The sequence below is a fragment of the Pholcus phalangioides genome, unplaced genomic scaffold (genome assembly GCF_987345545.1).
Source record: "Pholcus phalangioides strain wild (caught in Gottingen) unplaced genomic scaffold, Ppha-v1.0 ptg000017l_1, whole genome shotgun sequence".
Lineage (NCBI taxonomy): Eukaryota > Metazoa > Arthropoda > Arachnida > Araneae > Pholcidae > Pholcus > Pholcus phalangioides.
In genome coordinates, this window is record NW_028301610.1 from 49,502,036 (window position 1) to 49,526,484 (window position 24,449).

Consider the following 24,449-nt stretch of genomic DNA (forward strand, 5'->3'; position numbering starts at 1 on the left):
TCCAGGATGTGGGGGCCATGGCCCAGGACCAGAGGGGGAGCAAATTTTATTCCCAAACCTCTCCTTCAATATTACAAGGGGGCGCTAAAATGCGCACTTGCCCTGGGTGACCAAGCATCTAGTTGCGGCCCTGCTTGTAATGTTGATTGAAGGAGAGGTGAAAGGGTGAAATTTGCTCCCTCCCCAGACCAAAGCCGCCTGCTCTCCCCTAGTTGCGGCTCTGAATGTAAGGCCGAGTTATAAGAAAAAGATGAAAATTTATTCCAATTAATATATTCCCACTGAACGTTGAACATCAAAAGGCCATCATTTATGGGAAAAATATTTTCCCCCATTCTGATAATTCCCTTTGCCTTTTCGATTTTACAAACGTGCATACTTCCCATTGATTTAACATTGCATACATGGGTCGAAAAAAAAAATCTGTCAAAAATAAAAAAACTTTCAAATAAATTAAAAAAATATATATATTTTGATAATTAGCGGTATTTGTGGCATCTATTCTGAAAAAATGCTAGAGTTTTGTGAATTAGAACTATGCAAAAAAAATTATCAAAAAACAGTAATTTTACTCAGTGTTCCAACGGGAGACGGTCGCGTGAGGAATCGGGTGACGTCACTTGATTTTTCGAAAAGAGTAGCTAGAAAACCGGTTTTACAGCACCCCCTGATCTTTATCGTTATCATCGCGCATGTCACAATCAAGAGAGAGGGAAGAAAATCGCATTTTCCATCTGGTTTTGAGCGGGAAAAGCCAGGCGTCATTTCAACGTTGGACCGAAGTTCCATTTCTTTGGGTGCGTTAAAGCCTTTTAATTATTTAATTATAATCCTATTTGAAATTATAATTTAAATCCGCATGGACTCGATTTATTATAATTATAATACCTTAAACTCTCCCTTGCCGGAAGTCACCCAAGAAAGCCTTGCTGTTATGAAATTTTGCGAGAATTCTATTCAATTAATGATTCAAATCCGTGCATATTTACAGTGCAGTCTTAACGCATGGGGCGCCTCATAAGTGAGAATCGGTTCATATTTTCAAGAATTTGCCAGGTAGGGTCTTGGGAAAAATCACTTGGCCAGGGCCCCCCCCCTATGATGCTCTTAAGACGCCCCTGCATATTTAATACAAATGTAACGCTGGTATGCATTGTTTTTAGATGTAGTATTTAGAAATTTTAATAAGCCGCACAGCATATTATAAATCAAGATTCATTTTCCTGAATCAATGCATCTCGTAAATAATGTGCATTTACATGGAACAAATTTGAAATTTTTTAGACAGTGGCATATATACAGGGGGGGGGGGGAGGCTTAGCTGGCTATAGCCCTCGGGGCCCGCAGCAGACTGTTTCTTGGGGGAGGAAGGGCTCTCCTTAAATGTGTTGTATAAAACGACTAAAAGTTTTTGTGGGCCCCCACTCGTCTTGAGGCCGCAGCCTAGATACGAGCCTATGACCCTCCCCTGGGCGGCGCTTTTGAGGAATGAGTGGTCGGTAACACCATAAATCCGTATGTGCTAGAGAGTGAGGAACAAGGTCCGTGAGTGACCCAGAGACTGGCCAGTCATGTGATTGATCAAAGTGACCTAGAAAGTGAGGACGATGGAGTGACTTTGAGCATGTGCCAGCATGGAAACTGATGAAAAAAAGACTCTATTGTGAGGGACGAAGTAGTCAGCAGAGATGCCACTGTACTAATTTACCTGGATCTTGGGACCCAGGTTATTCGAAAAATCTGGGTCCTTTTTGAATGAAAGTGGGTCACTCAAAAAAAATTTATCTTGAATAAAATTATCTCATAATTCACTGGTATGGTCAGTGGCGGATTACCGCACAGGCGCCTCGGCAGAGCGGGGGGCCTCCAAATAGTTGTGTGCTTCATCCTACATATGAATTTACATGCGCATCAACAAATCTCTTGAACTAAGTACAGTATCTGCTCTCCCTTTTTTTTTTTTTTAACCGCAATTTTTTTTTATATGTATACTGTACGTATAAAGAGAAGAAAAACGGGAACTGAAAGAAAAGAACAATTTACAAGACGCAGCTCTCAAGGGCCAGTTCTTCCCCAACAAAGAAAGAAGAGACATTGTAAAGCGATCATTCAGGGAGGGTCATTTTCAAACAGTATTTCCCTAAGGGCACAAGCAGGAGGAGGGGTGAGAACAGCAGGTCCTAATGTCTGTCCGAAATGAAAATTGGAGTGAAGGCATAAACAGATGTCTCATTCCACAGTATTAAATGCTTTTATGGGCGCCGATAATACGACAGCTTTGGTGTAAGCTATTGTATACAGTATAATGAATGGCAAGATGGCTATCGGCAAGCGGCGACATCGACAGGAAGAGACACTCGTACTAATTAAAATGAATGTAGTAGAGCTCTTATTGTGATTTTGTCTCCCACTTGTTTGAATGAAATACTATAAGCTGGTTCAAACAACATATACATTTGCAATCTATGACTGGAACCATACGACATGTGACAAAAAAAAAGTGGGATTTGAAATGAATGCTGAATGACATGCATTCTGAATCACGTGATTTTTCTGTTTCTCTTTTAACACTCCCTCCCCGGCTGAAAAAAATCAAGGGGGTTTCTTTTCCTTCTTTCTAAAAAAAGGAGCTACATTTTTGGATTGGTCAAGGAGGCTTGGGTAGACAACATCTTTGTGTCAGACCGAAAAGTGTTTATTGTTATTGTAATTGTAATGTGTGTTATTGTAATGAAAAAAATTTTCATGCCGATCCTCAAGATTTCCTTTAGGATTTAGATTGCAGAATCTCCAAAAATAGCGGTAAGCAAAACTAAAAATATATAAATTATCTGATAAATTTTCATTTGAGCTTTCAATTCAACTACAGTAGTCTCTCGAGAATTCGGTCATGCTCTAATCCAGCACGTCCAGTAGTCCAGGATATTTAGGTGGTGTGGTGTCACTTTTCTCCTGATGCCCTAACCCCTTAACACGTTCTAATATTTCTTAATTGCTGATCAAGTCCTGACTATGTCTTTGCACAAATTTCATATATTATTCCAATGGGTTTCTTCAAAGTTAATCCAGCAATTTCGGTAAAATCTGGCACACCGTGGTCTAATACGTACCGGATTAGCGAGAGTCTACTGCAGGGGTCTTCAACCTTTGAGGCATAGCAGGCCATATTGAAACATTTTATAAAGTACGCGGGCCACAATGTTATACTGTGGCATTTTTCTTTATTAATGGGATGACAGCCCCTACCTTTAATCCGCCCCTGATAGGGGGGCCTCCAGATCAGGTTGTGCCTGGGGCCTCCCAAAATCATGATCCGCCACTGGGTATGGTAATGAATTTTCTTCCAGCATGCCCCAGGTCTTTGATCACCTGCTTATATTTCTTTGTTGAGACTAAGCGATGGGTCATGTTCTCGGTAGAAGTATCTGAATCAAAAGTAATTCATTCTATCCAAACATGTTCTATCCAAAAGTTCATTTACTTTCATTGTCTACTAGTAGGGGAAGCTTGTAAAGAAGCACAGTAGCACTCGTAATTTTACGTATGGAATTCCTCACATGTATTATAAATCTAAAAAAAATATGCAGTTGGTCCCGATTATCACGTTTTTTTTCATTTAGAACGTTTTTCCACTTAGTACAATTTATTTTCGTGGTCCCAACAATAAGTTCTCATTTAGATTTCCCCTTTTAAAGTGTTTTCCTATTTAAGTTTTTTATGATGGTTTTTTGAAAAAAACGTTATAAGCAGGATCCACTGTAGTTAAAATTTAGAGGCACATATTTATTAATAGATTGATTTATTAATTCCGTTCTGATTGATTTCCATTTATAGAGATGCAAGGTGAGAATATTCTCCGAAAACGAGAATATTCTCCTGGATGTGTAAATTGTAGAATAATCGAGAATATTTATTTTTCTTTTAAATAATTTTAATTTTATACTAATGTTTGTATTGTGAAATATAAATCAGTTTTCATTGCCTGTGAAACATTTACAACAAAATTTTTGATATAATTACCCCCAATGGCAACTTTAGTTCGAGAATATTCTCACAATATTCCCCAGGTCATGAGAGGTTTTAAAAGTTTTGTTATAAATATTTTAGAGACCTTTAGATTAGTTTTAAAATAATTTTAAGGTTTTAAATAAATTTTCAGAAATAAGTTCATAACAAAAGAAATTAAACCAAAATCGAATTGATAAAGGAAACTATTCTTATGCAATCACCATTCTAAGATACAGAACTGTTTTCTTCAATGCACACATTTAAATTCTGTATCACTCGCATTTCTTTAAAAGAATTAAGTTATTTATCGAGATTATTATAATACATGCTATTACATATATTAACTCTCTGGAAAGATGTCTGTAACTGAAGAATATTCTAATCGAGAATATTCTCTGGTAGGATTTTATTATTAATAACTTCATAATAATTATTTTCTATAAGAATATTTCCCAGTAATTTATGAAAGTAGTCCTTCCAGAGAATATTCTCAAGGATATTATATGTAACTATTATAAATAACAGGAGAATATTTTCATCAAGAACTTATACATAAATAACTTGAGAATATTCTTATAATAGTCCTACCAGATTCTCGAATATTATCCTTGATGAGAATATTGTCAAGAATATACTCCGAAAGATTATTCTCGAGAATTTTACATCTCTATTCATTTCTCTGCAAAAATCTTAGCGTTTTCAATATCTTCTGATCAAATTTAAAGTAAAGTTTAGATAAGTGTGAGAGAGAATCAAATTTACTTTAAATTTGATTCTCTCTCACACTTATCTTCTGATTCCTCTATTCATACTTTGGTTTTTCTGGTAAAATGATTTTTTTCCCTCCCTGATGGTCATGGCCCCCACAAGAGGTGGGCTGACAAGGCTCCAGCCCTGGGCCCGAGAGGATTTTAATCATTTTTTTTTTTCACGCTATAAATTCATCATAAAGGGGCCCCGTGAAAGTCTGGTCGGGGGCCCATAAAAGATCCCAGCCTAGGGGCCATGCTGATGGTCCACCACTCTGATCTGTCGCCATTTAACTGCCACATATTTTTATACCTGAATATTAGAGCTATGTCAGATTTGTGTTAGAGAAACTTGACTGTGTGCTTATGTGTGTGTGCCCAGCATTTGACATGTTTTGTGTTCAGTAGGGGGTACCATCTATCTAGTGCCACAACTAGATACTCTCTCAAACGAGGCAAGCACACATTTTGGCACACCCATGTAATGTAGAAGCAGTTTATAGGGTGAATTTGGTGCCCCCCAGTCCAGAGCCCTGGATACCAGACCCGCCTGTCCCTCCACCCTTCCAGTTGCAGCCCGGCATCTACCTTCCAAACTGGTAATACATGCATCTGAAGTTTAATGAAGTTTTTCCCCAAAGGAATAGCCAACTCAATTTGAAACCAACTATCTTTTGCAAAATAGCTTCCTAATTAAGCATACTGAAAGTAACTGGAGAAAAACCTTTATATACTATATGATTAATAAGAACATTGAAAGAATATTCAAACACAGTAATCCATTGAGTTAAGCAAAAAATAATTAAATTGCAAAAGTTGGTTTTTGTTAAAATGTAATAAATATTTATTGATTAATTAGTATGGGAATAGTGTTAATTACATTAATAACCATTTTATTTTAGTTAAATATTAGTTTGAGTGATTTTTCAGAAATTTCATTGTTTTTAATGTTAATACTATTTAAAACAAAACAGATTTAAACCAAAAAAGCCTGATTTAAACCAAGAAAACCCGGATTTTGGTTTTTTTACCAACCCTGCCAGGGGTGCAGAAAATCGTTTTAGAACCTAGAGAAAGGTATAAGTGAGAGATAGCTGTATTGCATTTTTCTATACCAAAAGTCGTTGATTAACATTGCATATCGAGGTTGGTAAAGCTTTGTATATCAAAATAATATAAATGTGGGATTTTTTTATTCAAATGAGTTTACCCTCTTTTTGTTAATACTTTCATTTATAAATGATCAATTTATGAATTACATTAAAGCACAATTAGCCTTGGGCAGGGGCATCAGTGTTTGGAACTGGTAGGTGCTTGTCTTGATCTTTATATGGGAAATTTTGGCTTTTGAATCAGTTCAGGGTGCACAGACCCATGCCATAGATTACTGTGGGTGCTGGAGCACACCTGGCCTCGACGCCACTGTCCAGGGCCAGAACTAGGGGGGAAGCAATTTTAGTAGGCCCTGTCACTCCTCAGGTTTTCTTTCGGTCAATTCATATATGCGAAGGTATCTCAATATATCAGTGGGTGCTTGTCTTGAGCCTTTACAGACAAAATTTTTGTTTCTGAATCTTTTTGGGGATGCTCGAGCACACTCAGTTCTGAACAGGGTTGTAAAATACCCGGGTTTTTCTAAAAAAAAAAAACCCAGGTTTTTTTGGGCAAAATGGGGAAAATTGCATTTTCTTTCTCCACAACCACAAAATATCTAATTTAAACATGTGTACATCTTACCTTATGCCGAAATATATATTTTTAGTGCATTTTAAACTATGTATTTGATGAATAAAATTGGGAATAATAAAATAAGAGAATAATTGTTCACTTACAGCCCAGGCGGGATTTTTGGGCAAAATGGGAGGAAAATTGAATTTTCTTTTTCCATAACTTCAAAATATGTAACTTAAACATGTATGTACAACAGGGTGGGTTGAAAATGAAGTTTCAATTTCAAATTGCTATAGTGCGGAAAAGTTGCCTCTTTTAATAAGAAAAACATTTTAAAAAAATTTAAGATTAGTTGATATCTTCCGGTCGCGCATAGTACTTAAAGATTATGAAAATTGAACATTTTTTTAATTTTTTAATTACTTAAAATTTTACGATCGACATGCAAAAGTTTGTCATGCTTATTTTATGGTTCAATAAAGTAAAATAAATTAAAACATCATTGCTATTTCAATGTTTATCGGTCGCGCAATGTGTTCGAAAAACTGGAACGGACTAAATTTTTGCAAGTTTCATTGTGCAAAACTTAGACTTTAAACGTGAACACTTGGAAAAGAAACAATAGAAGAAACTGTAAACCAGTAAATCCTAGTCAATTTTGGTAACTATAGTGTAAAGTACATACACTCTCATAACTTTGAATGGTTGATTGGATAGAGTAGGTGAAACTCAATGTGCAGCCACTTCTTCATGGTAAATTGTGGGTCATTTTGTTCTTACAAAGCATGCAAAGAGCTGTACGATGAAACTTGAAAAAATTTGGTCAATACCAGTTTTTCGAACACATTGTGCAACCGATAAACATTGCAATATCAGTGATGTTTTAATTTATTTTACTTTATTGAACCATAAAATAAGCATAAGAAACTTTTGCACATCGATCATCAAATTTTAAGTAATATGAAAAAAATTTATGAAATGTTCAATTTTGTCAATTTTCATAAACTTCAAGTACGATGCATGACCGGAAGATATCGATAATCAATTTAAAAAATTTTTTTCGTCATTTTTATTTTTATTAAAGGAGGCTACTTTTCTGCATTATAGCAATTTCCAAATAAAATATTTTTTTTTTGACCCACCCTAATGCACATCCTTTATGTGTACATCTCTTATATTATGTCTAAGTATACATTTTTGGTGAATGTTAAACTATGTATTTGATCAATGAAATTGACCATGATTATAAGTAAGGGAATAATTGTTCACACAAACACACCCACTTCAGTGTAATTATCTGAACCTTGAGTTGTATGCAGAACTGCAGCAAGAAAATTGTTTGTGGTAAAATAAATGAATTTGGAGATATTGAAAATTCTGAGAAATCAGAATGGTGCCTGAATTTTTTTTTTTCAAATTTTTCAGACCCCACAGAAAATGTAACCAAAAGTGTCCTGATAAGTCAAATAAAACCTTTCAGCTATATAACCAGAACCAGTTTTTTTTTTATAATTGAACCAAAACTTTCAGGAGCTAAAGTCTCATGTTTCTCTTTCTTAAATTCCTCACTGTTAAAGAATATCCATACTTCATTAAATTAAATTCTGAAATATTTTTAAAGGAGCAGTGATAATTAAAAAATGATCTGGCTAAGAGGAGGAGATAAGTCATTCTGAGGATTCATTACTCTGGAGGTGTTTTCCACTTGTCCAAATTAGCTATTTTTGGGAACTTAAAACCACAGAATAACTTGAATTATCATTAAACATAAATGTCAATAACATTATTATATATTAATTTCACTTTATACAAGAAACCTGTCATGTATAGCAACAGACCTACAGAATGCCTTCATCTGGCTGACGATTTTAACAGGCAAATTTTCTGGGTCGGGCTTATATTACCAGCATCTTGAAAAATCAAGCTAAGGCTTGTTTTCTGCTTAGGTGTTATTTTCACATAAGAAAAACTATACTTTTTGTTCTGTTTCAATTGAAGATGTTCGTTGCCAATGTTCAATTCAAGAATCTCAGTTATTTTCTTTTCATTATAAAATAATGTTATTTTTGTCTCTTGATATTTCAGTTATGAAAGTCTGATGTACCTGTATAAAAAGTAATGCAAAAACATGTAAATATTTTTTGAATGAAAATTCAGTTTACATACATTGGTTCGCTTCTTCACAGATGCTTCAATTTATTTATACAAAGATTTGTGTGTGTGAAAAATTATTGTGTATTATAAATAAATTTCTGTAGGTATGCTTATCACATATATCAGGTATATTTTTTAAACGAAGGTCCATGGTTACAATTTTCTGTTTGTGATTTCTTGTAAAATATTTTAATATGTGGATCTCGTACCTAAATGCTTACATAAAATAGAAGAATTATAAAAAAGGGTGTTTGTGATTCCAAGAAATTTATCACATTTTTGTTCCTAAAAAATCATTAAAAAATATTTCAAAATATACATATTCTAAACACTGCACTATGCAGCAATTTTTGGAGTACATAAACTAAGCTCAAACTAAAATTTTAACCTGAAAGTAACACATTTTCTTCGAAAACAAACAATATTCCCTAAAAAAAAAAAAAAACCCACATTTTTCCCCCCAAAAAAACCGGGTTTTTTAGGCTAAAAACCCAGCCAGCCGGGGGGGAATGGGTATCTACCTGGGGAGCAAATTTGACAACCCTGGTTCTGAAGCCACTGGCCTTGGGCTCCTAACCCCCACACTCAGGGAGGCAAGTGTAACCCAAAGACCCACTAAAAAATGAAATTAATCTTGGAAAAAAGAGCAGAAAATACATTGAAAATATTGCTTTTAAAAGAGTGCAATTCAAAAAAAATGTGTCAAAATTTCAAGAAGTTTGGTTGACTTCTGCAATGGAAGTATTTGGTTGAATTTGCATTGCGAGGGGGGGGGGGGGTTTCTGTGTCAAATAGCAAATTTTGCTTCAGTATACCCGGAATTTCGGAAAGAACATCAAAAATTTTTTTGTTCCTGCTAGTCACAAAACTATTCTTTCCGAGAAGAGCATGTTTTCTTCTCTGTACTTAAGTACAGTAGAATAACTATTGTACTATCTGCCCCTCATCTGGCTTTGCATCGTGGAACTGAAGATGGTTTGCAATGTCTCTCAGCTTTAAAGCGCAAATGAGAGCCAGTGTCCGCTTTAAAAAAAAGTCGCCACTGGAAGCAGCAGAAATTACTGTAGCTGATCGTCATTGCGTCAAATCCCAATGTTTCGTGAAAAAAATTTTCATTCCAGGAGTAAAAGGCACATGTCCGCTGATGTCCGCCGTAATTCAATGACATATACAAATACAACGCTACAACAGGCAAACTGCCCAACGAGTTGGCTGACTTGAGAACATCATGGATCCCCGAGCCATTTTTTGGAGGCCCTACCTACTGCCACCAGTTTTTCAAACTATGGCAGATGGCAGCACTACACATAACAAGCATTACAGAGAAACAAAAAACTTCACGTCAGGTTTCACTACACGTACACGCACATTCCCGCATGTACCGGTTCCGCGGGGGTGGGGGTGTATGTATGGTGTAGCAGTAGTAGGTAGGGCCTCTAAAAAATGGCTCGGGGATCCATGATGTTCTTAAGTCAGCCAACTTGTTGGGCAGTTTGGCTGTTGTGGCGTTGTATTTGTATATGTCATTGAATTACGAATGTTAATTTAGAAACTTTGTCGATTTAATGCTCGTTATTCAGCAGTGTCTGAATAACGAGTGTTAAATCGCCAAACATAGTGTTGATTCTTCCGAAATTCTCTCCCATTTTGCAACAGTTTCTTTCCGAGTATAAAAAACTTAACTTATACAAAAATTTTAGCTCATTTGAAGTGCTGCTGTTCAAGACAGCAAATAGTGCCCTCTGTAAGCAAAAATCATCTTAAATAGACTGGTGCGACAAATTTTATGACAGCCGCTCTTTCAAACAAAGTGTCAAAAGCCTGAAAAACAAAGAACAAGCTGATGAAAAGATGGTTCATAACAAAAGACATTGCAGTTGTTTTATTTTGAAAAGGGGTGAAGGTTAACGAAAATATTCTTAATTTCGCTGATCCAATTTATAAATATCTGCTCCGAATCCTATATTTTGCTGCTCTGCAATGGACTTTGTCACTTCCCACCCCTGACTTCATATTAACTGCCTATATGTTTACGTTTCTGAGATGCAGAGTTAGTATTCTAGGGTTAATAAATCCATTAAATAAATGTTTGAATTGTATTTCTTTAACAATTATGTTTTCATTTTCAAGGGTATCCAAATTTCTGAGTGATGGCGGGTTCTGCTGGTCGCCGCAATATCTTGCATGAACTGAATGATCCAGGAACACCAAGTACTATGCACCCTAGGGTTTGCACTGGTAATTTTGTTTTCTTTGGCTGTTTTTTTTTAATCCTGTTTAATCTTGGTAGATTAACTCGAAAATGACATAGGTGTTAATGCTTCTGATTTTGTGGCGTTATTGAAGTTTACTGATCGGAAACCAGATTCTTCTGATTTTTTTGTATCTTTATAGAAACATCCTCAAATTATGCTTTGTAAAAATCCCTCAGTCCTTGGTCAGCCTAGGGATGCACATGTCTCCTCGGAAAAAAAAAAAAAAAATGCTGGACGTTGGGATTTCAAATACAGGAAATCAATTGTCATCAAATGATTAGTCAAAAATAAACAAATTTACCGATTGTTGCTGAAATAGCTGATAGCAAGAATTGAAGCTCTACTGCTGATTAGTAAACAGTTGATCAAAATGAATTCTATGGGGAAAAAAATGTTTAATATGATGAATGTATGAGATATAAATTATAATAATTATGAGTGAGATATATTTATATTCATAATTATAATTTATAAGTTGGTAAAATAATATATCATAGCTGCCAAGTCTCCCAAATTTTACCTTCATTCCCCGACCTACCGAAAAGTTCTTAAATCTCCCAAATTTTTACGAAAATCACAAAAAAAATCTCTAATTGTCCCTAAAAATTCCCTATTTCACTAAAACAATCCCCACTTCTGAAAGCAATCTAAGGATTTTCTTGTGTGGCATGAAGTCTTTTGCCTCGGTTTTTTCCCCCTTTCGAAATGACATCACAAGTCGTAAATGGGGAAATTCCTTTTTTAAGGAAGTTTTACAAACCCTCTGGTGGTAACAAGAAAGTTGTTTGTCTTATCGTGCAGGGAAATAGCTTAGCAGATAATAGTTCTGGATAATAATTGAAGATTATAGTGACGCGCATGTGGTAAAAATTTCTTTTGTTGAAATTACATACGTGCTATAACAAAATGTGAATACTGATAAGCAAAAACATTTAATTAATTTTCAAAATACTTATTCCCCGATGAATTTCCTTTCATCAAATGTTCCAGAAAAGGATGACTTTTCCTTTTGTACAAGTTGTGCTACGGACATAAACATCGGTCATGGAAAGACTGACATCACTCATGTGAAATGGAAAGATTGACATCACTCATGTGAAATGGAAAGATTGACATCACTCATGTGAAATGGAAAGACTGACATCATTCATTGTAGGGTTCGTTTTTAATGACTGATTGCCACAATCATAATAACTGCCGTTTTTATATATATTATTTGGTTTGATGAAAATTGTTTGGGTTCAAAGACTGTCGTCCGTTTGAGTTAGTTCTCTACGTTTCCCCAACACTAGTGGTTGGCATCATCAGGAGAATTCAGAAAACTTGACTGATCCAGTTTTATCGAGTCTCAGGTTATATTTACGTACACGAGTGGCTTGACATACACTATTGTTTTGCTGTTGGTCAGTTGATCCTATGGCTGGCAGCAAATTGAAAACAGTTCTTTTGCTGGGAGAACCTGATTGGCCGAAATATGTGGAGTTATCTGATTGGCTGCTGTCATCATTCTTTTGCTCGATCTTGAAGGGGAAGGTTCTTGTTCTTCTGAGAGCTGGTGTCCAGGATCTGCTCAATTTCAAAGTTTCTTCTCTTCTATTATAGCTGTTTTTGTGCTTGTATATTTCAATAGCCTCTCTGTAGATGAGTGGAAAGAAGTGGTCAACATTAGCTATTGCCTGTGTTTTGCTGAACTATACACTGTGGTTGTCGTTGAGCGTATGCTCCGCCACCGCCGACCCTTCTGTTTGGCCCATTCTGCAGCATCGTTTGTGCTCTTTTATTCTCGTGGCCACAGATCTTTTTGTGGTTCCAATATATACCTGGCCACAGGTGCACGGTATTCTGTAGATCCCGGTGTTGATAGAGGGTCACAGTGGTCTTTTGCTGATCGCAGCATTTCACATATTTTTCTGGTTGGTTTGAAAATGGTCTTTATATGATGTTTTTTCATAACCTTGCTGATTCTTGCCGTCACTCCGGGGATAAAAAGCAGCACAGCTTTTCCAATTGGTTGCGACTCCTCATTTTTCACTGGTGATCTGGTGATTCCTTGATAGGACGTAAGGCTTTTCCGATGTCATCTTTTGTGTACCCATTAGAGCAGAAAATTGATTTTAAGTGCTCAATCTCTTTACTTACAATTTGAACAATTTTCATCAAATGATGGCTGTGAAAACCTTATCAACTATTATTTGGTTTATTCATAATTTCTCACAATAACATAATACATGTCCTCCTCGCTTACAGCGAGCCTTTGATTACCTCCCGAGTCCACGGGAGCCACTCTCTAACCCAAAGCACACCAAGCTTCTTTCCTCTTCTTCGAGGGCTTTTCACCCCCACCCACGCTTTCTAATCCCATCATGCTCTTTCCCGATGGGGGAAAACCTTACATTCATGTTAAATGGAAAGACCGACATCACTCATGTGAAATGAAAAAAAATCAAGCATCACAAAAAGTCAAGTGTTTTCCAAAGTTGACGCTTTTTTCCCTTCATCTTCCAATTATTTTGGTGTCATTCGTGCAGAATGTGTGTTCACAGCGTTTCTGATTGAACACAATATTTTTTAAATTTTTTTTATCACTATTTTGAAGTTTTGGCCTCCAATTTCACTTGTTTTCTGCGTAGGGATTTTATTCCTAAGGGTTTAACCTCCATGTGAGTAAAATTCCTATTTTATTTGACTTTAATTTTTGAGTAGAGATGTTATTTCCTATGCTTTAACTTTTATGCATGGAAAATCCCTATTTTATTTTAAAAAATCTTTTGTATTTATTAGGGAGTGATTTCAGCATAAAATACAGGTTTGCGCGAAAATTACCCTAATTTTCATTTTCAAAAGTTGGTAGCTACGATATATATTTTAAGTTTCAATGGCAGTGGAGAAGAAATATTCAAATAGGCTTTGATGGGAAAAAATTGAAGATTTTTGTTTAAAAAGAAATAGGCGCTGCGGAAATTGTGGGAAAATACTGCAGTCCCCTGAATATGGGTAATGTCATTATGTTATCTCCCGGAAAAGGGTCTTAATTTTTCCTTTTTAAATGACATCAACAATTGGTACCTGTGAGAATTTTTCATTTAATTTTGTCTATTTTCATCCACACTGCATTGAAATTTCAACACAAAAGTTTAATTTATGGTGTAAGCAGCATGTTACATCTAATTATGTTATGCTGGATCCTGGTATAGAACTGTATCTGTTCGCAAATTCTCACATGATTATTTTTTTTTCTATAAATATCTAGGTCCCTCAGTTCGACAGTCACATTTCAATTTACTTACTCCACCTTCTCCAGATGAAGAAATTATAAGGTTGCGGGGACGACGTAAGCGTCCAGTTTTTAACCCTGGTTTGTATTACTATTGATCTTTTTTTCCTTTAGGTTGAAATTTTGACAAAAAGCAAGCATAAAATATTCTATCCATCTATAGTTAGTTTTCTGCAATGTTCTCGCTTTCTTGTACAAACAAAAATGATATTTATCACAATGTCTTATTTTCCTAATGAAATTTTTATCGATAATTATGGGAGAAGCAATGGATCTTGATGTGAAGTTTTTGTCCCGCAGGCGTATCAACGGCTGATTGAATCTTTAGTTGGTTTTTTTACATATCTGATTGCAGATTTGTTGATGCTGTAATAACTGGCAAACAGTAATCAAGCTGAAAATCAATAGTGAAAATTTTTAGTTTTTCTTGTAATTTAGTTTTTCATTTTCAGAAGCACTAGAAAAATATTTAAGAGGTACATGTGCGTTAACTAAATATTTTAAAAACAGTTTATATTTTGTTGCAATACGAGAAATAGCCCACCTGCAGTGTTTTCCAGAAAACAAAGGGAACGAGACCACAAATACAAAATTAAAACCATACTAGCTTAATTATAAGTATTAAATTATCATTGGTATTATAGTACGAGTATAGAATCTGTCCAGTTATTAGCACTATGAAGTTGTACCTCTCAAAGCAAGGTATTGATAGCAATAATATGATGTGATAGGGCTGTGATTCCCAACCAGTGTTACACATAGGCGTAAACTTGTATCCGGCCCATGGGCCCGAGCCCCCCCCCCCCAACATTTTAGAAGAGCCGGCTTGGCCCCCCCCCCCCCCCCCAAAAAAAAAAAAAAAGTCGAGTGGATATGTTTCTCACACTTGGCTTAGAAAAAACTTTTTGACAAAAAATTTCTCTAAATAGTAGAAATCCATCTGCTCAATTTTATTTTTTTACTTTTCTTCAGAATCTCAACGCACTTGTTCTGTGACAATATTAGTCTTATCTCCGAATCAACCCAGCATCCATTCATCCTAAATTGCATCCTCCCAGAGTGGTGCCTGAAGGCACCAGTGTAGATAACTTGGGGGGGGGGGGGGATCCTTTCTCTTGCTTGCACTGTCGGTAAACTCAAGAGCATCTCTTCCTTCTTTTGTTGAGTGTGACCCTTGGGGATGGGGACATGATACACACAAAAAAAGAAAAAAAGTGGGAGGAGGTAAAGTGAACAATGATTAAGCTTATTAACAAGTTCTTCACAACAGAGGCACTGACATGAAGAAATTAACATTGGGTGGGGAGAGAGCACTGAAAGTTGCTGGCCGTCCCGTATATACAGGGATGAAGCACATACGCAGGAAACAAAGGACGCACTGTATTGTTTTTCTGAAAACTATTGGGGGGGGGGCCTCAACCGCCTTACAAAATTTATTGGGGGTGGGGCTCAAATATCCTCCATTCAAGAAATGAATGGAAAATTTCAAAGCCCCCTGATCCGGGTACCATTGCATTCTAATACTAGGAATATGAAATTTCCTCCTTATAAATCAGGGATTCTCAAACTATCTACGTTAGCAGCACTCTTATATAGAAATTTTAAATACGGTATTTCAATTAATGTTGAAGAGAGGTTAAAAGGTGAAATTTGAACCCCCCCCCCTCTGGTCTGGCACCCTAGACACTTGACCCCCCCCCCCCCCCCCAGAGCTGTTTCCAGTACTCCAACACTTAGGTATCCAGGGCCGGAACTAGGGAAGAAGGCAGTTTTCACAGGTGGAAATCTTGTGGGGGGGGGGGGAACGAAAAATATTGTTTTTTTTAGTGTGGGGAAAGGGTGAAAAAATTACATACTCTTCCCTCCCTCCACGACTAAAATGTTCCTGTCTCTGTTGGACAGGGCTTTTGGCCAGATCTTTCGCGAGGACCCCGATTTTTCACAGGGAAGTGCTTGGAACCTGTCGTAAGCGTAACTTGTATTAAGTCATATGTTAAGTGCATTAAGTTGTAACTTGTATTACCTGTCATAACTTGTTTTAAGCCAGTGGGATCGAGACCCCCGCCCCCTTATTAATTTTGGACAGCTGGCTCAATCTTCCCCTCCCCCCCAAAAAAAATCGCATGGATACGTTTTCCACACCTAGACTCGGAATAGTCACGTTTTTAATAATTACGTTTGTCAGTACAGTGTGTTTCGGCTTTTATACGAAGCTGTGACATGTAAAAAAAAAAAAGTGGCGATTTTTCCACAAAAACTTTTTTCCGGCCATTTTACAGGATGTGACCTCTATTTATCGGAAAATACTGTAATTTTTTCTATGTTCCATTGTAAATTAAATTGGAGAATTTTTCTAAAAAGGATGTAGTATTTCTTACTTATGTTATTCAAAAAATTGTGTTTATTTCAAAATGAAGAATTATTCTCAAGGTTTTAATAGGGTTCCTCCTTTCCCGGTCAATTCTTTTTTACGGACGAATTTCTATTTGTCAAGCCGGTGACCGCAAAGAGGGGGTTTTACATACCCTGTTTACGTTTGCAGCACTTAAAAATTTTAAATATCTTGCGGCATCGCAGTCGATCTCGAGGCATTTCGATGCTTCCCTCCCCCCTTCCCCGACAATAAAATGATTTTCACCCCTAGTACCAGCCCGTCCGTGGCATCTAGTGGCGTGTTTCCCGGGGGGGGGGGGTGTGGCACTCAGCAAGCTATAAGCAGGGCCATGGACTCCCACATACTGAAGAATTATTCCATGTATTTTTTTTTTCATGTTCAAGGGGCTGCACCTTCTGTAGCTGACAAAGAGCATTTCAATAGGGTTCAGTTTCGGCTGCTTCAATGCAGGTTTACTGAATACAAGCACCATTTCCTAATTAGAAGGACGGGGAGTGTATAGCGTGTCGCTTATGTGGGGAATATGTCACCTGGAGGCATCCGTCCGTATGGGGACCCCCTTCTGTTTCCGAAAACGACATTCTTCTTGACGCCGCCGGTCAAGGCTTTAAAAGCTTTTGTGCTTAATGGATGGCCATCTGTGAAACAAGGACGCCGACATAGATGATCCTAATTGGAATATAAAGAAATTACGGTGGTGAAGAAAAATCTAGACGAGGTTTGTGATTCTGCAAAATAAGAATAGCTGTGTTTATAGCCACTTGAAGTAAACTCCTTGTTTTTCCCCTGAAAAAAAGCCCCCACAAATGTTGAGATAGACAGTTCCACAGTATTCTATGGTTTGTGTGGACCACATTCGGTTGTGCACGTACAGTATAACCTTCTGTTAGTAAAACATGTTGCATTACAAGAAAAAACGGAAAAGTTCAATTTCCTCGTGATTCCAAAGTTTCCTAACAGAAAAAGTAAGCAATATATGAAATATAGTTACACATTTTTGATAAATTCATGTATTTTAAGCATTTTCTTTAATAATTTATTCAGAATCTTCAAAAACAATCTAGATTTTGCAGCCCTCTAATACTTATAAATCAATAAAGCGTAGTATAAAATAATTTTTTTTCTGTTAGACATATCAATAAATTAATAAAACTTACCATATGTTTTATTTTTTTGAATCATATTTAAAATTTATTTAAGAAAAATTTAAACTCCATTTGGCTTGCGTACTTGTAAAAGTGACAATATTTGAATCGAGTTTTTAATAAGAAATTTATGCAACTAAAAAAATTTTTCTAATTTAAAACCTGATATATGACTCAATATATGAGAGTAAAATAAATCTTAAATAAGTGACATGTAATTTGATTTTGAGAGAAATATACACTATCATAAAATATAAATAAGTACAGGGCTTGACAAAAATCATTAAAAAATTTAGGCACCAACCAAATTTTATAAGAGCCAAGCATGGTTTTTTCACGAGAAAAGTATCTTAAATAATCTTTTTTCAACCTTTCTGGGAATTGATGACCCCTTCCCAGGGCCGCAACTAGATACTTTGTCACCTGGGGCAATTCAGAATTTTGGCGCCCCTTGCATGTAGAAGAAGCAGTTAAAGGGTGAATTCGACTCCCATTCTGGTCTAGCGTCCGGAGCACCAGACCCACCTGCTTTCTCTAGTTGTGGCTCTGCTTCTTTCCATGTTGGAAGACAATTATGAAATCGGAAAATTTTGAGCCAAAACTAGATTCTGATTTAGCAATCACATATATAAAATTTTAGGCGCGAATACAGATTTTCCAGTCACCATGGTGACCTGGCGCTTGGGGTTTGTCCAACCCTGGAATAAATAAAGATGCATATACTGTTCTGAATATATTTTTTGTATATAGTCATTTTCATGACCCCGCCCAGGGGATTTCGGGATTCATGAGATCTGGTGGATCCTGGGAGGATATACTCAGATTTACGGCATGACTAGATCTGAATAAATTGCCTATGGCGATAGACCGGAGTTGTGCTCGTTTCAATGAGAGAGAGAATGAAAGTAATTTTTTTTACTTGGACCGTGATCAAACTAGAATGGGGCTCAAGGGCAAAGGTGTATGCCCCCAACAATCAAATAAACTTTTGTTAATTAAATGCTTTTGGAAAATTGGCAGCAACTCAAAAATTCTCTGGAAGAAATGCAGTGTGTGTCCCCCCCCCCCCCCAAGATTGGTTTTCTTGGGAATGCTCCTGCTCAGGGGTAGTCCCATTCCAAGGGCGTAGCAAAGAGGAAGACTTGGGGGGGTCTGGTCCCCTCATCTGAAATGCGAGAAAATGACCGAAAAAAGGGAAAAAGATGACCAAATCTATTGTTCTATCACTTTGGTCCCCCCTCCCGAACGAAATTTCTGGCTACGCCCTTGTCCCATTCACTTTGGTAACAATACATGAAATGATTGTTATCGAGTTGAATATCCTGTTATAACGAACTCCAAGAAACCGGAGAAAACACTTCATTATAAAGAAATTTCAGATTGTTTGCATTGTTCCTATGTATACTTATTAGAGGGATTAGAAAACCATTCTTAAAAACGGTATTTTCGTTATAACTGGATTCGACTGTAATTAGAGCCCGAATTTTCCACTTAAAAAAAATGGCTAAATATGAACTAAAACTGAGAAAATATATGCTAAAGAACAAATAACCAAGCAAAAAACGCAAATGCGTTTTTAAATGCATCTTTTCTATTTATCTCAGTGCATATTCATTTGCAAAAACATTCTCATGCAAGTGATTTCTACATGTGTTTTATTGAGGAATTTCTAGTTATTAGTACCGTAGCTGCTCACTAATAGAAAGAAAAAGTTGCTCGAAAAAGAAGCAAACTACACGTGCACACAAGTAACAAAACATGAATAATGTCAAAAATAGGTGGATTTTTCTCCTGAGAAATTTTACTTCTCTTTACTTGAAAAAAAAGAAATGACAAGCAAATAAAGCACCCGGGCTTCGGGTATGGGCCATTGTAGCTAGAAGGTCCTTGGAGTTGAGCAACCAAACTATTTGAAAATGTCGAATTTCCGATTCTATAGACTATGTTGACTGATCCATGGAAGTGAGCATGCATGAATAAGTTCAGACTCTTAATTGTTCAGTTGGTCATCTAAACCGCTTTGATGATACGAAATTCTATGGAAAACGTCTTATACTCTTAGAGAATCAACTGGTTTGAGATCAAAAATCAATTTCACATGACTATAGTTCCGTTCAATTGTTAATATTAGAACGAAATGATCTCAAAGACGTCCCAATGTAGATAAAATTATTGAAAATTGCTGCTTTATGTCCTTATAGACCAAAACGTGAAAATTCGTTTATAATGAGAACTACGTTACAACGAAAACTTTTCTCGTGGTTGTGAGCTGTTGTTATAATGAACTTTTATTGTATTATGTATGAGCAATATTAATTTGAAAAATTACAAAAATTTAATCTTCCGCACAACTTGAAAATTTGCACTTATTCTGAAAATTCTTCAATTACATACATTTATACACACATTAATGCTAAAAAGAGGTTAATTTATATAAATGCAACAAACAGGGCTAATCATAACAAATTTATAAATAGTGCAAAAAAAAATCAAAAATAAAAAGGTCAATTTCCCGTGACCTTTCATTAAATTAAGTTGTATAATAACCAAGAATGGCCACTGAAGCTGTGCTTTCCAAAGTGTGAAATATCGACCCCTTGGGCGAAGGGGTCCATGCATTTGTCCAAAGGGTCATAGAAGCTATGGGTTTAGTATAGGATCCTATGGGTGGGCTTGAGTTGGGAGAAATGAAAGAAATTTATTTTAAAGAAGGGCTATGGAACAAAAAGTTTGGGAAACTTTTCACTCAAGCAGCGGTTCCCAACCGGTGCTCCATGTACACTTCCCGGGGGCTCCGCACCCACTCGAAGAAAATAAATTAAATCAGTAAATTCGATAAATGAATATAAGAGGAGAGCGTACGGGGCTCCACCATAGAAATTTTACGCCAAATATAGGCAACCACTGATGCATATTTGTGTTTGAGTACAGGTGATCATTTGTGGAGATTTTACTGTATTTAGGAAAATGTAATGGAACCCTTTGTATACGGAATCAATCATGTCAGACCTTACTTATTTGTACGACGTTTTGCTTCAGTTGCTATACATTATCCCTGTATACAGGGCCTAATTTCTTCATGGGCAAATGAAGCTTTTATAACTTTGAGCCCCCGAAATTCGAACAACATACATTCACTGACCAATTAACATCTTTGACTCTTGTCGCAAGAGCCTCTTAATTCCTGCTTTACCCAGGGCCCTGCCTGTATACACTTCAATTAATCGACGTTTTCACTTCGATTCGAACTCCCAAGTCTTTGGAAAACACCTTTTCTATCAATCGAATCACATAATTTTTCAATTGGTAAAAACATGTCACTGAAATAGTGTTTTACGGTTTTCAAAAACACATCATGAAGAAACGTTGTATGCGGAAAAACTAAGTGGGATCGGCTGTAGTTTCTCATGCATATTTTTTACTGAAAAAGTCAAAATTTAAGATGATTGACTGGTTCAATCAGGGCCTCAACTAGATGCTTGATTACCCAGGGCAAGCACACATTTTGACGCCCCCTTGTAATGTTGGAGAGGTTTTAGAATGAAATTTGCACCTCATCGGGTCTAGTGCCCCGGGCACGTGACCCGCCTGCTCCCCCTAGTTGCGGCCCTGTGTTCAATGGCTTTTGACAGGTACTGAAATAATTATTGAACGGGTTACGGTATGCTGATAGCCAGGGCCGTAACTGGGATTTTTGTCGCCCCACATTCGATAATTTTGTAACGGTGTTCTCTGTTCCCACCTAAAACTGTAACCCCCCCCCCCTAAATTTTGCCGCCCGGAGCAGTTGCTTCCTCTGCCGCCCCCCCCCCCCTCTCTAATTCCAGCCTTTTGCTGATAGCAAACATGTACACTTTGTTTAAGAGAAAAATCTTTCAACAACGGAACTCAATACATCATCTACTTTTTGCTTAGATATAGAAAGCAAAACAAACAAATAAAGGGCGTTTTACATAATGTTTAAATAACACTTTTTTTTTTCTGTTAAATCTTGAAATGAATACCGTAAAATTGCTTGAGACTTTAGCAACAGTAATGTTATGATAGTATAATATTTCTTCTCAAGCATAAGATTTTGAATCAAAACGACAGATTTTCCACAATTTTTTTTGGGAAACTTCTGTAAAAAAAAGGTGGGGGAGGTAATTTTTGGAAAATGTTCGTTTTGCAATACTGCTTTTGCATTTATACGACGCGTCGTATAAACGAGGTCCCATTAGAGCCTGAGCCCCCCCCCCCCAATATTTTCAATAAGTTTACGCCTATGGTGTTACAACAGTTTATAGGTACCAGTAACCTTGTAAGAGGTTTTGAAATCCCTGGTACAAGAAGTTGCCTGAAAATATGAATGGAACCTTCATAATTTATCCAAAAGTGCTATAGCCGTTTGCTTATTCATATTTCTGTATCTATTGATCAATGTCTTCATATGTTATGGACTATGTATAATTTCAAGATGAAATTTGTCTTTTCAGATGAATCACCAATAAAAATTAGCAGGTCTCCAAAGAAAACACCTGTTAAAAGTTCATGGCATGCCAGGAAAATCGAGGTTTAATAAGGATCATTGTATGCATTCACCAATTCGATGGATTTAGAGAACAAAGAATCATAAGAATTTTCCTGAATCTGTGACTCGAAATTCCCTTCATGCTGTAAAATACGGGTATTTCCGGCATACATTATCATTAAAATCATTATTTTCCTACATGTTGGCTAAAGCTGGGAATATGGTAATTGGAATTTTTATGCTTGTAAATGAAGTGGTGGAATGCGTTGCATTCTTTGAAGACTGACGTGGTTTCATTGCGAATGAGATACAGTAGTTTCTTTTACAATACTTTTACAATAAATAAAATATATTTTAAGAACTTCATGCATATTTATTGCGCAAGTGTAATTATTTTGCCTATGAAAAAGAATTTAAATCGATTTCAGTTTAAATTCTCAAATATATTTTCCATATGCAAAAAAAGGAATAACCTCTTAAATGAATTTTAATACACTGAACTTGAAAATTCCTATACTATTGTTCTGAAATCTAAGGCGGCCATCTTGTTCCATCACTAAACTAGGCAATCTAACACAAATCTGAATGAAGTTATTCTTAATTGTTTCTTGCTGCATAATGTTTTATGTACACCTCATTCAGGGTTTAAACGTTTTTCGCAAAACATCTAAAATAGTTATTTTGTTCCATTATTCTAAGCCGATATTTTTCTAACCATTTTTATACCTCGTGGTATAAACTTGAACCTACAGTTAAACTTCCGCGGTAAACTTAAATTTCAACTTGATGTTTTAATGATTTAGTAAGCAACACAAAAAGTTTGTTTCTATTTTGTAATAAGAACATAATTCAAATTAAGGAAACAAAACTTGAAAATATGTAGTTAACGTATTCCGATATATTTTCACGGTCCTAATAGATAGCAGTCGGGTGCGGTCATGGTCCACAAGTAGTTACATTGTGGATTTCGCGAAAAGTGAAGATGCACCGAGACAGTCGTTTGCACATCCAAAATGGAAGAACCGCCTCCAATGGAAACCGAAAGAGTGGTGGTGGAAGTCCTGGTGGAAGAGAGAGGATCTTACTTTTGTAGTAGTGGATTTGCTTGACCAGGTAAGTATAAAAGTGAGGAAGATTTTGAGTTTAATAAAGTGGTGGTGGAGGTTCGAAAAAAATATATATGTAAATAATAAAAAAGCACAAAAATAAGAATTAAGCGAGTTTAAAATGACGAAAATTTTGAAAATAAATTAACAGTTAGGAAATGAGATTAAATGAAAATGAATTCAAATGAACATTATTAAAAAATAGTTTAGATCTTCTCAAAGATGAAGACGATGAAAATATGGAATGATCAAACAATAGATTCTATTACTAATATAGCCCGGCAGAGCCTTTAGTATGGCAATGATAGTCACACATTCTTACTCCGGCGAGAAATTTCGTTTTTATTGGAACAAAGATTTCATCAAATAATCAAGTGGGATATGCATAAAATTCAATGTTGAAAATTTATTTTCCACTAGTATCTTTTGCATTCTATGCAATACATTGAAGATTATTCATGGTTTTCGGTGTCAACGACATGTATATATTCGTCATCCACGAGCTAAGCAAGAGTGTTTGACCGCCTTTCGAAAAACCTGTATCTGCTCATGTTATATTCTGAACACATTACTTACACTCCTGGAAGATATGGGTAACTCTGCCAGGTTGGATTCATCAAGGTCCAAAGGCTCTGGAGTTAAATTCAATCTCTTACGTGGCGAGCTCCTTGAGGGAGTTGAAGGTACTTTTGTAGGGGTAGCTGCCCAGATCAGACCCCAACATTTAAAAGTTGGTGTCCCTTGTGTTTTGCGGCATGCCGGCTAATGAGGTATAAATCAATATCCGAAATTTTCCGGCCCTCCAAAATTTTTTGGACCGTTACTAGAAAAGTTTGCCCATCACTGACCTAGTGGTAGCATATCGAAGTGAACGCTAAGACATGTCATTATTTGAACTTATCAAAAAATCACATTTTTGAGTAAAGTTTTAGTATTGAGGTGACAGTGATGTTATAGTTCGTCGTGGACTAGAGTATGTCGTAAGGTTTTGGAGACCACACTTAAGGCCCCTTTACACGTACAATCTTGCCTGGAGCAGGACATTCTTGGGCGAAGGATTGGAGTGCGGTTAGGAATGCAACGTTCAAGAGCGCGTTAAAAGAAACACATTCTTGCGCTCGCTCTCTCCTGCACGGAAGAAGGCCCCGTTCAGAATTGTGTGTGTAAAGTGAAGCGCGTGGC

The 24,449-nt window shown here is 36.4% G+C and overlaps 1 long non-coding RNA gene across 2 annotated transcripts; it reads left to right on the forward strand.

Moving 5' to 3' along the window:
* Positions 1-694: 694 nt before the first annotated feature.
* LOC149074040 (uncharacterized) lies at positions 695-22,527 on the forward strand. 2 transcript variants are annotated; one of them, XR_016194425.1, is made up of 4 exons: positions 695-797; positions 10,713-10,820; positions 14,088-14,192; positions 22,127-22,527. It is a non-coding gene; the product is annotated as an uncharacterized LOC149074040 (long non-coding RNA). The 2 variants fall into 2 exon arrangements; XR_016194426.1 differs by lacking the exon at positions 695-797 and adding an exon at positions 8,541-8,558.
* Positions 22,528-24,449: the final 1,922 nt, after the last annotated feature.